Source organism: Somniosus microcephalus, chromosome 4, assembly GCF_052327205.1.
Source record: "Somniosus microcephalus isolate GS21.2 chromosome 4, FLI_Smic_1.0, whole genome shotgun sequence".
In the NCBI taxonomy this organism is placed as follows: Eukaryota; Metazoa; Chordata; class Chondrichthyes; order Squaliformes; family Somniosidae; genus Somniosus; species Somniosus microcephalus.
Window position 1 is genome coordinate 67,645,133 of NC_140990.1, and position 13,619 is coordinate 67,658,751.

The following is a 13,619-nucleotide window of genomic DNA, read 5'->3' on the forward strand; positions in this document are numbered from 1 at the left end:
ATTAATAACATAGATAAGGGAGTGTTGTGGAGTATTTTAAACCAACACTCGACACAAGGTTTTAGATCGATAATCAAGTTGTCTTTATTACACCAGTGGGGAGACAGTCTGCTCTGTCTTAGCCAGACTTCTCCAAATTGTTACAGCAAACACTACATTTTTATACATTACAATACACATGTCCAGCTCATGCAAAATTCATTCCTGCCACACGATTGGACCTTGGCCCGCATGCACCTTCACTGATTGGTTGCCTATGCCACGTTACATTAAATTACCGCCTTTATTATCGGAAACGTATATGTCCGTTATCCCCCAAGCTGCTGTTGCACCTCTGACCTCTGTTTATGCCAGATGGGGTCTAACCAACATTGTACTTCTGACTCATTGTCCTGCTTTCCTGCCAGAACGGAACTTACATACTCTAGGCCTCTTTATGGTTCCACGTTATCCAGTTTGCTGTCATCAGTCATTCAAAATCGACATGTCATTCTTAGGTTATCTCAACTGCCAGTTCAGCAACTTAGAAAAAGCTTACTACTGCAAAGGCCTATTAGATTATTGTCTTTATTACATCATTCAGTGAAACTGCCAGCGATGTCAGTTTTACTCTTTCCCCACTGCAGGGAGTGTCAATGGGTGCAGTCCATAGGGACTTCCAGAGGCTTTCCATAAGGTTTCACACAAAATATTTTTGGCAAAAATGAGAGTGCTCGGAATTGGAGGCAAACTTTTGATCGGTAAGGAATTGGTCAGGAGGTGGGGGACAGAGAGTGGGATGAAAGGTACGTACTCAGATTGGCTCAATGTGACACATGGTGTCCATCAGGGATCTGTTCTAGAACCTCAACTTTTCACCATATTTATTACTGGCTTGGACGAAGAAACAGAGTTGTATATCCCAGTTTGCAGATGACACTAAATTAGGGAGGACAGTAAGTAGTGCAGGTGGAAGCATGAATTTACAAAGATATTAAGGACAGCACGACAAACACTGACCCTGGGGGACACCACTGTTTACATCCCTCCAGTCTGAAGAACATCTATTAACCACTACTCTCTGTTTTCTGCCCTTTACACCCTTTAACACCGTGAGCCTTAATTTGATCAACAAGCCTCCCGTCCGGCAACTTATCAAACACCTTTGGACAATCCATCTCCACAACATCCACTACATTTCCTTTCTCACTACATTGTGTTATTTCCTGAAATAATCCCTGCTGTCTGTCCTGAATGAATCCATTTCACTACCAAATGTTGCGATGTTTGCTCCACCCCACAGGGTTTCATCTGTTTAAAGCCACAACAGAAAGGCCCAGTTTTCTCCTGGGGTTTGAGAGAAATCAGGTTTGAAAATGATGCAGAGTTTCAGCCAATGAGGGAGCTCCGGCTGAGCCCCGCCCACTGGGTGCCGCAAGCCCCGCCCCTCACACACTCCGATTGGTTGGAGGACCCACCGCCGGCTCGCTCTTCCAGTCCCGCCCCACTCGCTCCCTATTGGTCAGAATCTCCCGTCAATCAGGCCGTGGACCTGGGTCACGTGTCCCTCGAGTGAGCTCCGCCAAACAGAAGAAGCTCCGCTCGGGTCCCGGATCCGCGGACTCTCAGGTTTGTGTTTCCCTTTATTCTCTCCCCACTTCTGATCTCAATCGGATCTCGGGGAAACCCTCTTTTCCTCACTGATCGCGGCTCTTAACCAAAACCGACTTTACAAAGAAAGCTCCGCGTGGCAGCCTGTGGCTAAGGGGCCCAGTGCGCAGGCGCGGGGGAGGATGATTGACAGGTCCTAGGGTTTGTGCACTGAGCATGCGCGGTACGGACCGCCGGTGTCACGTGGGGCTAAGCAGGGAGGGGCGGGGCCTCAGGGGGGAGTGACCGGAAACGGCGGAAGCAGACCCCGCCCACTGGGCGCTTGTCAGCGGAGAGCGACGTCACTGAGGGTGAAGGAGGCGAGCCAGACCCTGACTCTCCACATTCATCCCTCAGTGACCGAGCCCGACCCTGACACTCCACTGCACACTCACCTCCTTCATCCCTCAGTGACCTAGCCCTACCCTGACCCTCCACTGCACACTCGCCTGCTTCATCCCTCAGTGACCTAGCCCTACCCTGACTCTCCACTGCACACTCGCTTCCTTCATCCCTCAGTGACCTAGACCTACCCTGATTCTCCACTGCACACTCGCCTCCTTCATCCCTCAGTGACCTAGACCGACCCTGACTCTCCACTGCACACTCGCCTCCTTCATCCCTCAGTGACCTAGCCCTACCCTGACTCTCCACTGCACACTTGCCTCCTTCATCCCTCAGTGACCTAGCCCGACCCTGACTCTCCAGTGCACACTCGCCTCCTTCATCCCTCAGTGACCTAGCCCTACCCTGACTCTCCAGTGCACACTCGCCTCCTTCATCCCTCAGTGACCTAGCCTGACCCTGACTCTCCACTGCACACTCGCCTCCTTCATCCCTCAGTGACCTAGCCCTACCCTGACTCTCCACTGCACACTTGCCTCCTTCATCCCTCAGTGACCTAGCCCGACCCTGACTCTCCACTGCACACTCGCCTCCTTCATCCCTCAGTGACCTAGCCCTACCCTGACTCTCCACTGCACACTCGCCTCCTTCATCCCGCAGTGACCTAGCCCTACCCTGACTCTCCACTGCACACTCGCCTCCTTCATCCCGCAGTGACCTAGCCCTACCCTTAATCTCCACTGCACACTCGCCTCCTTTATCCCTCAGCCACCTCGACCTACCCTTACTTTAACTACTATAGGTGAAGAGAGACGAGCCATTGTCTTTGTGTCAGGCCGTGGCTCAGTTGGTAGCACCCTCGCCTTCTGAGTCAGAAGTTTGTGGGTTCAAGTCCCACTCCAGAGACTTGAGCACAAAAATCTTGGCTGACGCTCCAGTGCAGTACTAAACCGCTGCACTGTCACAGGTGCTGTTGGATGTGGTGTTAAGCCGAGGGTCCCGTCTGCTCTTTTGGGTGGACATAAAAGATCCCAGGGCACTATTTCGAAGAAGAACAAGGGAGTTCTCCCTGGTGTCCTGGCCAATATTTATCCCTCAATCAACATCACAGAAACAGATTATCTGAGCATTATCACATTGATGTTTGTTTGTTTCCTGCATTACAACAAATACTTCAAAAAGTATTTCATTGGCTGTAAAGCGCTTTGGGACGTCCGGTGGTTGTGAAAGGCGCTGTAGAAATGCAAGTCTTTCTTTGTGCATCTGTTTGTGATATTTAGACAATGAGGGGAAATCAATCTCTGTACCTGTAACTAACGGCGACATGGAGCGCGGGGAATGAATGAGCTTTAAACACCTGGCCCACTTGGCACTGAAGTGTCTGAAACTCAGAACCGGAACGCCAGGGAAACACAATACTAAACATGGCGGATGCCCTTACCCAGAGTGCCTCGCACGGGTGAATACGGCCTATCTCCATCAGCAGGGGCGCAGCGCGCAGGCGCGGTAAGGACTGGTCCCCGGAGAGAACGCCTTCCTGCGCGGAGCATGCGCGGTGCGGCTCCAGGACCCTGAGCGGGGGCGAGCGCGGCCTCAGCAACACCGAGTGCGCGTCTCAGGTCCCGAATCAGAGCGGCCGGGCCCGGCACCAGGAAACCCAGGGTGCAGCGCCTCCCCCAGACAGGAGAAACCACAACTGGATCGACACAGCAGAGTCGCCAATCCAGAGCCGGCTTGTATCAGGGCGGGCGCTGGATGCGGAAGTCGCTTCCTGGCCGCCTGTGGAGGTCTTTTTGTTGCTTCAGTTTGAGCTGGAGTGGAGATGGAGGAGGAGCTGTTGGGTTTAACCCCCAGTACTTCTGAGCCCAGGAGGACCCAACAATTTCCAATGTGAGACTGTCAAGGGAGGTGGATTCTGGGGGAGATTAGGTTGTTAAACAGACACTGTCCCTACAATGTATTGTTTTAGGTACAAGTATTTCTGTAGAGGCTTTTAATCCATTTTAAATCTACAGATTTTTTATTCATTCTTGGGCTCTGGGTGTCGCTAGCAAGGCCATCGTGTCCAAGGCAGGATGGTTTGTGACTTGGGTAACTTGGAGGTGATGGTGTTCCCATGCACCTTCTGCCTTTGCCCTTCTAGGTGATGGCGGTCTGGGGTTTGGGAGGTTCTGTCAAAGTGCGAGTTGAGTTGCAGATGTATAAAGTCCCTCTCCTTTGCCCCTCCCCCTGACACCTCTCCTCACATAGAGGCCAGAGTTCTTGTGTAGGCCCAGACTGGGTGGTGGGTTCCAGTGAACTAGTGAACCAGTGGGATGTTATGACAATCTGGCAGCTTTCATGGTCACTTTTTTCTAGTGCCAGCCCCACAAATTACCAGATTCATTAAGCTCAATTTCACAATCTGCCTCTTTTTGTGGGTTCTCTCTTACACTCCCTTTTTCCTGTTTTAAATTCATTTTACAGGCTATTGGAAGGGGAGGATTTGCATACGGGAAACTCAAACCAAACACTGGATCAAGATCTGACAGAGTCACTCGATTCATCAGGACCTGAATATCATCAGCCTTTGAATATGGAAGCAAAAAGCACCGTTCACAGTGGGGAGAAACTGTACATGTGTTCTGTGTGTGGACGAGGCTTCAGCAGATCATCTGGCCTGTTGAGACACAAACGCATTCACACCGGGGAGAGGCCGTTCACCTGCTTCGAGTGTGGGATAGGATTCATTCAGTCATCCGACCTTCAGACACATCAGCGAGTTCATACTGGGGAGAGGCCGTTCACCTGCTCTGAGTGTGGGACGTGTTTCACGCGTTCATCCCACCTGCTGACGCACCAGCTTGTTCACACTGATAAGAGACCTTTTAAATGTTCTGACTGTGCGAAGAGATTTAAAAGCAAACCGCATCTGCTGAGACACCAGAGAGTTCACACTGGGGTGAGGCCGTTCACCTGCCCTGAGTGTGGGAAGGGATTCACTCAGTCATCCACCCTACTGAATCACCAGCGAGTTCACACTGATGAGAGACCTTTTAAATGCTCGGACTGTGGGAAGTGCTATAAAAGTTCCGGGGAACTGACATGCCATCAACGTGTTCACACTGGGGGAGGCCGTTCAGGTGCTCTCGCTGCGGGACTGGGTTCAGGCAGTCATCTGAACTCACTGTACACCAGCGCACTCATACTGGGGAGAGGCCGTTCGCCTGCTCTGTGTGTGGGAAGGGATTCTCTCAGTTATCCAACCTGCTGACACACCAGCGAGTTCACAAGTGACTGCAGGGGTTGGATTCTGCTGTTGCTGCTGTTAATCACATCCAGTATTGAACCATGTTCATTCTAACAGTTGGGGTTTGATTCTGTTGATGTTAATAACTCCTGTAACTGGGCTGGTGTTTAATATTCTGGATAGATGTCAAATAAATCAGCTTTGTTTTAAACAGATTGCTATAGATTTTTGTCTTTCACACCTGAGTGTTTAGCATCACCTGGCTGGAGCTCAGAAAGGACAATCTGGGGGAGGATCGTACGGCGGGAACAGAACTTCAGCCTGGACACAGTCCTTCAGGGCCACACTGAGAGGGGCAAACGGCACTTTGGTCTTTCTCGTCTCTCTTCACTGACCGCAAAGTCCCCGTGCGGGTTAATCTCGAGGTATGTGAGAAACGTATCCCAGCCGCTCTCTGCCATGGTTCAGAGCTCCTAGGCACAGAACAGAAGGATCCTTTAGGAATGTACCCAGTGCTTTTTTTTTAATGGCCTTATTAACCTGTGTCGTTACTTTTAGTGATTTGTGTATCTGTATCCCTGGATCCCTCTGCTCCTCCAGCACATTTAGACTTTTAGGAGAAAAATTCGGTGGCACCCCCTTTGGGTCGCTAACGTCACCGGGGCTAATTTTAGCGCCCCAAAAAGTTAGCGACCCGTGCCGTAACTTCAGTGGTAGCGCCCCAAGCAGGAGGCGGGGTGCTACTGGAAGCACTCCCCTCCCTTTTGAGGCGCTACCAGTGAATTTCGCGGCGCTTCGTGTAACAGCGCCACGCCCGTCGGCACATAGCACCGCGTTATTGCAGACCTCCCTCCCTGATTAAAGGGGAGGGGCCTAGCAGTGCGCACACCGGGGCCCTGCTGGACCACCGGGGAGCGGGGTGTCAGATCAAGAGGAGCACTGGGCTGAGCGATCGCAGCCGACGCCCCGAAGAAGGAAGGGGGCAGGTGCTGGAAGTCGGCCAAAATAAAAGGTTGCCGCCCGACACCTGCCCTTTAAGTGGCACCACCGTGACTGCAAGAACGACCCCTGACCCTGTCGGACATATTGTTCGGTGATAGGTCAGGGGTCGCAACCCAAGGTTGCAGCCGGAGTGCTGAGCATAGCGATGATGTCATTGCCGGCGGTGCAGTGCCGCGGGGCGCGACCGACTACCGCTGCCGCTAACCTCCCGCTGAATATCGCGGGAGGCGCAAAGCAACCCAATTTCTCCCCCTTGTCCAAGTAGTGTGTGGCCTCCTTATTCTTCCTACCAAAACACACCACCTCACACTGATCTATAGTGAAATTCATTAACACACCACCTCACACTGATCTATAGTGAAATTCATTTGCCAATTACATGCCCATTCTGAAATTTATTAATATCTTCTTGCATTTTGTCTTCCTCAGTATTAATTGTACTTCTGATTCCCGAGTCCAAATCATTTATGAACCACAGTGGTCCCAGCACCAATCCCTGTGGAACACCACTTCCCACCTTTAGCCAGTCTGAGTAGCTACTCCCAACCCCTACTCTCGGTTTTCTGTTTTGTAACCAGCTTGTTATCCATAAACAGTATGTAAGATCGACAAGATGACCAAGGTCAGGCCGTGTGGAGTGAATCCCTCCGTGGCCTCGCCCCTCCCTATCTCTGTAATCTCTCAGCCCCACAACCCCCCAAGATATCTGCGCTCCTCTAATTCTGGCCTCTGGAGCATCCCCGATTTTAATCACTCCACCATTGGCGGCCATGCCTTCAGCTGCCTGGGCCCTGAGCTCTGGAATTCCCTCCCTAAACCTCCCCATCTCTTTACCTCTCTCTCCTTCTTTAAGATGCTCCTTAAAACCTACTTCTTTGACCAAGCTTTTGGTCATCTGCCCGAATATCTCCTTATGTGGCTCGGTGTCAAATTTTGTTTTATAACGATCCTGTGAAGAGCCTTGGGACGTTTTACTACATTAAAGGCACTTTATAAATACAAGTGGTTGTTGTTGTTTCCTGAAACTAATAATAAATTCCCCAGAGGAAAGCTTGTACTTTTACTCCCAAATATTAGAAAGTTTTTTTAAAATTCATTGATGGGATGTGGGCGTCGCTGGCTGGCTAGGCCTGCATTTAGTGCCCACCCCTAATTGCCCTTGAGAAGATGGTGGTGAGCCGCCTTCTTGAACCGCTGCAGTCCATATGGTGTAGGTACACCCACAATGCTGTTAGGAAGGGAGTTCCAGGATTTTGGCCCAGCGACAGTGAAGGAACGGCGATACAGGTCCAAGTCAGGGTGGTGCGTGGCTTGGAGGGGAACTTGTAGGTGGTGATGTTCCCATGCGTCTGCTGCCCTTGTCCTTCTAAGTGGTAGAGGTCGCGGGTTTGGAAGGTGCTGTTGAAGGAGCTTTGGCGAGTTGCTGCAGTGCATCTTGTAGATGGTACACACTGCAGCCACAGTGCACCGGTGGTGGAGGGAGTGAATGTTGAAGGTGGTGGATGGCGTGCCAATCAAGCGGGCTGCTTTATCCTGAATGGTGTCGAGCTTCTTGAGTGTTGTTGGAGCTGCACTCATCCAGGCAAGTGGAGAGTATTTTATCACAATCCTGACTTGTGCCTTGTAGATGGTGGAAAGGCTTTGGGGAGTCAGGAGGTGAGACACTCGCCGCAGAATTCCCAGCCTCTGGCCTGCTCTTGTAGCCACAGTATTTATATGGCTGGTCCAGTTCAGTTTCTGATCAATGGTAACCCCCAGGATGTTGATAGTGGGGGATTCAGCGATGGTAATGCCATTGAATGTCAAGGGGAGAAGGTTAGAGTCTCGCTTGTTGGAGATGGTCATTGCCTGGCACTTGTGTGGTGCGAATGTTACTTGCCACTTGTCAGCCCAAGTCTGAATGTTGTCCAGGTCTTGCTGCATATGGACACGGACTACGTCAGTATCTGACGAGTCTCGAATGGTGCTGAACAGTGTGCAATCATCAGTGAACATCCCCACTTCTGACCTTATGATGGAGGGAAGGTCATTGATGAAACAGCTGAAGATGGTTGGGCCTAGGACACTGCCCTGAGGAACTCCTGCAGTGATGCACGGGGTTTATCTGCTTTTATTGATGAATTTAAAAAACCTGAGCCAGTGTGTTGTGAGACAAAGAGCCTTGTGTCCAATAAGGGGAATAAAGGCCCACAGCCTCCCCTGGCCCCGGGCCCTGAACAAGGGACTGGAGAAACTCGCTGCCCTGTGGATCAGACAATCAGCCGGCACTAGTCCCGCCCCTCTGGCTCCCCGATTGGTTGGAGGACACGCCGCCGGCTTGCTCCTCCAGCCCCACCCCGCTCGCTCCCTATTGGTCGGAAGCTCCCGTCAATCAGGCCGTGGGCCCGGGTCACGTGTCCCTCACTGGGCGGAGCTGCAGGTCGGGAGATTAATAAACTGCGGGTAGGCTGCGCCGCAGGGTTTATGAAGTTGGAGAACGGCCTCAGGCCCGAATGAGATCCCGCGGCCCGGTCTGTGTTCCACGGGACGGCAGCAGTGAGGCTGTTTCTCGGTGAAAGGCCCGGGTTAGGCGCCGCCATCTTCTCTCCTTCTTCTGAGGCGGTCCCTGGGACCGAGGATGTGAACGTCACTGGTAAGGCCAGCATTTATTTTTACTGTTTTAATAATGGAGCCTGGGGCCGCACTCGGGATGTGTGCAGCCCGCGTCCCCCCGGGGTTTTTTTTTTTAATTTAAAATTTTAACATTTTTACAGTAAATGACATTTACAGAGCTCAGGTCTCGGCTGTCAGCTCAAAGTCACAAGCCCTCATTCCATGCAAGGCAGGGGTCCCAGTCTCTGCAAGTTGATGATGTGATCTCCAAGCTTCCTGATCATCTTCACTTGTTCATCCAGATAGCGGGTCTCCAGGAATTCACACAGTTGAGGGTCGGGGCTCCCAGTGGAGAGTTTGTGCAGATCCAGCAGACTCTGGTCGACATTCTTCTCCATCTGCAGGGCTCTCTGCATCGCCGAGCGGAGACTCCCGCTCTCCCGGCCGAACAAATGGACTGTAAAGAAGCTTAAAAACACTAGATTAATTTTTAAAACTTATTAAATTAAAATCACATTGGCCGGGGTGATGATGCACTCCAGTCCCCACGGCGCCCACCGGTCTCCCTAGTTTCCCATTGAGAAGGTGGTGGTGAGCCGCCTTCTTGAACCGCTGCAGTCCGTGTGGTGAAGGTGCTCCCACAGTGCTGTTAGGGAGGGAGTTCCAGGATTTTGACCTGGCGACGATGAAGGAACGGCCGATCTATGTCCAAGTCAGGATGGTGTGTGACTTGCAGATGATGCTGTGCCCATGCACTCGCTGCCCTTTTCCTTCTAGGCGGTAGAAGTCACGGGACAGGTAGGGTGGCTGGTTCCCTTCCATAAGAACACAAGAATTAGGAGCAGGAGTGGACCATTCGGCCCCTCTAGCCTGCTCCGCCATTCAATAAGGTCATGGCTGATCTTCGACTTCAACTTGACTTTCCCGCTCGATCCCCATATCCCTGAGGGGCATTAGTGAACCAGTTGGGATTTTAATGACAATCCAGCAGCTTTCATCGTTACTTTTTTTCTGGTACCGGCCCCACAAACTCCCAGATTCATTGAGTTCAATTTCACAATCTGTCTTTGTGTTTTTGTGTGTTCTCTCTCATGCTCCCTTTTTCTTGTTTTATATTCATTTTACAGGGTATTAGAAGGGGAGGATTTGTAGACAGGATATTTAACTCAAACATCACGTCAAGATCTGACAGTGTCACTCAATTCATAGAAACACAGAAGGTAGGAGCAGGAGTAGGCCATTCGGCCCTTTGAGCCTGCTCCGCCATTCAATGAGATCATGGCTGATCATCCAAATTCAGTACCCTGTCCCTGCCTTCTCCCCATATCCCTTGATCCCTTTAGCCTTAAGAAATATATCTAACTCCTTCTTGAATTTATTTAATGAACTGGCCTCTACTGCCTTCTGTGGTAGAGAATTCCACAGGTTCGCCACTCTCTGGGTGAAGAAATGCCTCCTCATTTCAGTCCTAAATGGCTTACCCCTTATCCTTAGACTATGACCCCTGGTTCTGGACTCCCCGGCCATCAGAAACATCCTGCATCTAGTCTGTCCAGGCCTGACAGAATTTTATAGGTTTCAATGAGATCCCCTCTCAATCTTCTAAACTCCAGTGAGTATAAGCCCAATCGACACAATCTCTCCTCATACGTCATTCCTGCCATCCCAGGTATCAGCCTGGTGAATCTTTGCTGCACTCCCTCCATGGCAAGAACGTCCTCCCTCAGGTAAGGCGACCAAAACTGCACACAATACTCAAGGTGCGGTCTCACCAAGGCCCTGTAGAACTGTAGCAAGACATCCTTGCTCCTGTACTCAAACCCTCTTGCTACGAAGGCCAACATATCATTTGCCTTCTTAACCGCCTGCTGCACCTGCATGCTTACCTTCAGCGACTGGTGCACAAGAACACCCAGGTCTCTTTGCACTTCCCCTTCTCCCAATCTATTGCCATTCAAATAATAATCTGCCTTCCTGTTTTTGCCACCAAAGTGGATAACCTCACATTTATCCACATTCATCGGGACCTGAGTATCATCAGACATAACATGAAAGCAAAAAGCACCGTTCACAGCGGGGAGAAACCATACACGTGTTCTGTGTGTGGACGAGGATTCAGTCGATCCTCTGGTCTATCGAAACACAAGCGCAGTCACACCAGGGAGAAACCATGGAAATGTAGGGACTGTGGGAAAAGATTTGATTACCCGTATCAGCTGGAAACCCATCGGCGCAGTCACACCGGGGAGAGACCGTTCACCTGCTCTGAGTGTGGGAATGGATTCACTCAGTCAAGTGACCTGCTGACACACCAGCGAATTCACACTGGGGAGAGGCAGTTCACCTGCTCCGTGTGTGGAAAGGGAGTCACTCAGTCATCCCAGCTACTGAGACACCAACTTGTTCACACAAACATGAGACCTTTTAAATGTTCTGACTGTGAGAAAAGCTTTAAAAGCAAAAGGGATCTGCTGACACACCAGCGAATTCATTCTGGGGAGAGGCCGTTCACCTGCTCTGACTGTGGAAAAGGATTCACGAATTCAACCACCCTTCTGACACACCAGCGAGTTCACACTGGGGAGAGGCCGTTCACCTGCTCAGTGTGGGAAGGGATTCACAAATTCATCCCACCTACTAATACACCAGCGAGTTCACACCGGGGAGAGGCCGTTCACCTGCTCAGTGTGTGGGAAGGGATTCACTCAGAACTCCAGCTTGCTGACACACCAGTGAGTTCACATCAGGGAGAGGCTGTTCACCTGCTCAGTGCGTGGTAAGGGACTCACTCAGAACTGCAGCCTGCTGAGACACCAGCGCACTCACACTGGGGAGAGGCCATTCACCTGTTCCGAGTGTCGGAAGGGATTCACTCGGTCATACAGCCTGCTGAGACACCAGCAAGTTCACAAGTGACTGCAGCGGTTGGATTCTGCTGTTAATGCTGCTGTTAATCACATCCAGGACTGAATCATGTTCATTCTGACAGTTGGGTTCACTCCTGCTGTTGAACTCCGCCACTGACCCTGCTGAAGGTTGTAGGCTCAGGGAGTGGGGCCTCCAGGAGTGGACGGTAAGAAAGCTGGGCTTCAGTATCCTGACAAATATATGATGAGGAACCAGAGGAATCCTTACTAAGGAAATGACTGGGCTTTCACCGGCCAGCGTAGGTCTAGGGGTGAATGATGCCTGACTCCCTGAACTATCTTACATTGAACCCAGTTGAGATCAAGAGGAATCCAGTTTACAGGAGAATAGAGAGAAATATCACCCACAATTGAGGAAGACAAAACATAGAAACATAGAAGATAGGAGCAGGAGTAGGCCATTCGACCCCTCGAGCCTGCTCCGCCATTCAATGTGATCATGGCTGATCGTCCAAATTCAGTACCCTGTTCCTGCCTTCTCTCCATATCCCTTGATCCCTTTAGCCTTAAGAAATATATCCAACTCCTTCTTGAATATATTTAATGAATTTGCCTCTACTGCCTTCTTTGGTAGAGAATTCCACAGGTTCACCAATCTCTGGGTGAAGAAATTCCTCCTAATCTCTGTCCTAAATGGCTTACCCCTTATCCTTAAACTGTGACCCCTGGTTCTGGACTCCCCGACCATCGGGAACATCCTTCCAGCATCTAGTCTGTCTAGTCCTGTTAGAATTTTATAAGTTTCGATGAGATCCCCATTCATTCTTCTACACTCCAGCGAGTACAAGCCCAATCGACCCAATCTCTCCTTATACGTCATTCCCGCCATCCCAGGTATCAGCCTGGTGAATCTTCGCTGCACTCCCTCAATGGCAAGAGCATCCTTCCTCAGATAAGGCGACCAAAACTACACACAATACTCCAGATGTGGTCTCACCAAGGCCCTGTACAACTGCAGCAAGACATCCTTGTTCCTGTACTCAAACCCTCTCGCTACGAAGGCCAACATACCATATGCCTTCTTAACCGCCTACTGCACCTGCATGCTTACTTTCAGCGACTGGTGCACAAGGACGCCCAGGTCTCGTTGCACTTCCCCTTCTCCCAATCTATTGCCATTCAGATAATAATCTGCCTTCCTGTTTTTGACACCAAAGTGGATAACCTCGCATTTATCCACATTATATTGCATTTGCCATGCTTCTGCCCAATCACCCAACCTGTCCATATCATACTGGAGTTTCTCTGTACCCTCCTCACAGCACACACGCACACCCAGCTTTATGTCATCTGCAAATTTGGAGTTATTACATCTAGTTCCCTCGTCCTGATCATTAATATATATTGTGAATAGCTGGGGTCCAAGGACTGATCCCTGCGGTACCCCACTAGTCACTGCCTGCCACTCGGAAAAGAGCCGTTTATTCCAACTCTTTGCTTTCTGTCTGCCAACCAGTTCACTACCCAAGTCTATACCTTGCCCCCATTCCCATGTGCCTTAACTTTACACGCTAATCTATTATGCGGGACCTTATCGAAAGCCTTTTGAAAATCCAAGTACACCACATCCACTGGTTCTCCCTTATCTACTTTACCAATTACATCCTCAAAAAATTCCAGTAGATTAGTCAAGCACGATTTACCTTTTGTAAATCCATGTTGACTTTGTCCGATCCGGTCACTTTTTTCCAAGTGCTCTGCTATTACATCCTTTATAATGGACTCTAGCATTTTCCCCACTACCGATGTCAAGCTTACCGGTCTGTAATTCCCCGTTTTCTCTCCACCACCCTTTTTGAACAGTGGGGTAACATTAGCTACCCGCCAATCCATGGGTACTGTTCCAGAGTCTATCGAATTTTGGAAGATGACCAGCCATTAGAGAAGCTCAGAGA

The 13,619-nt window shown here is 50.5% G+C and overlaps 1 pseudogene; it reads left to right on the plus strand.

Moving 5' to 3' along the window:
* The window catches only part of LOC147119124 (uncharacterized), a 149,593-nt pseudogene that overhangs the window by 80,508 nt on the left and 55,466 nt on the right, over positions 1-13,619 (plus strand).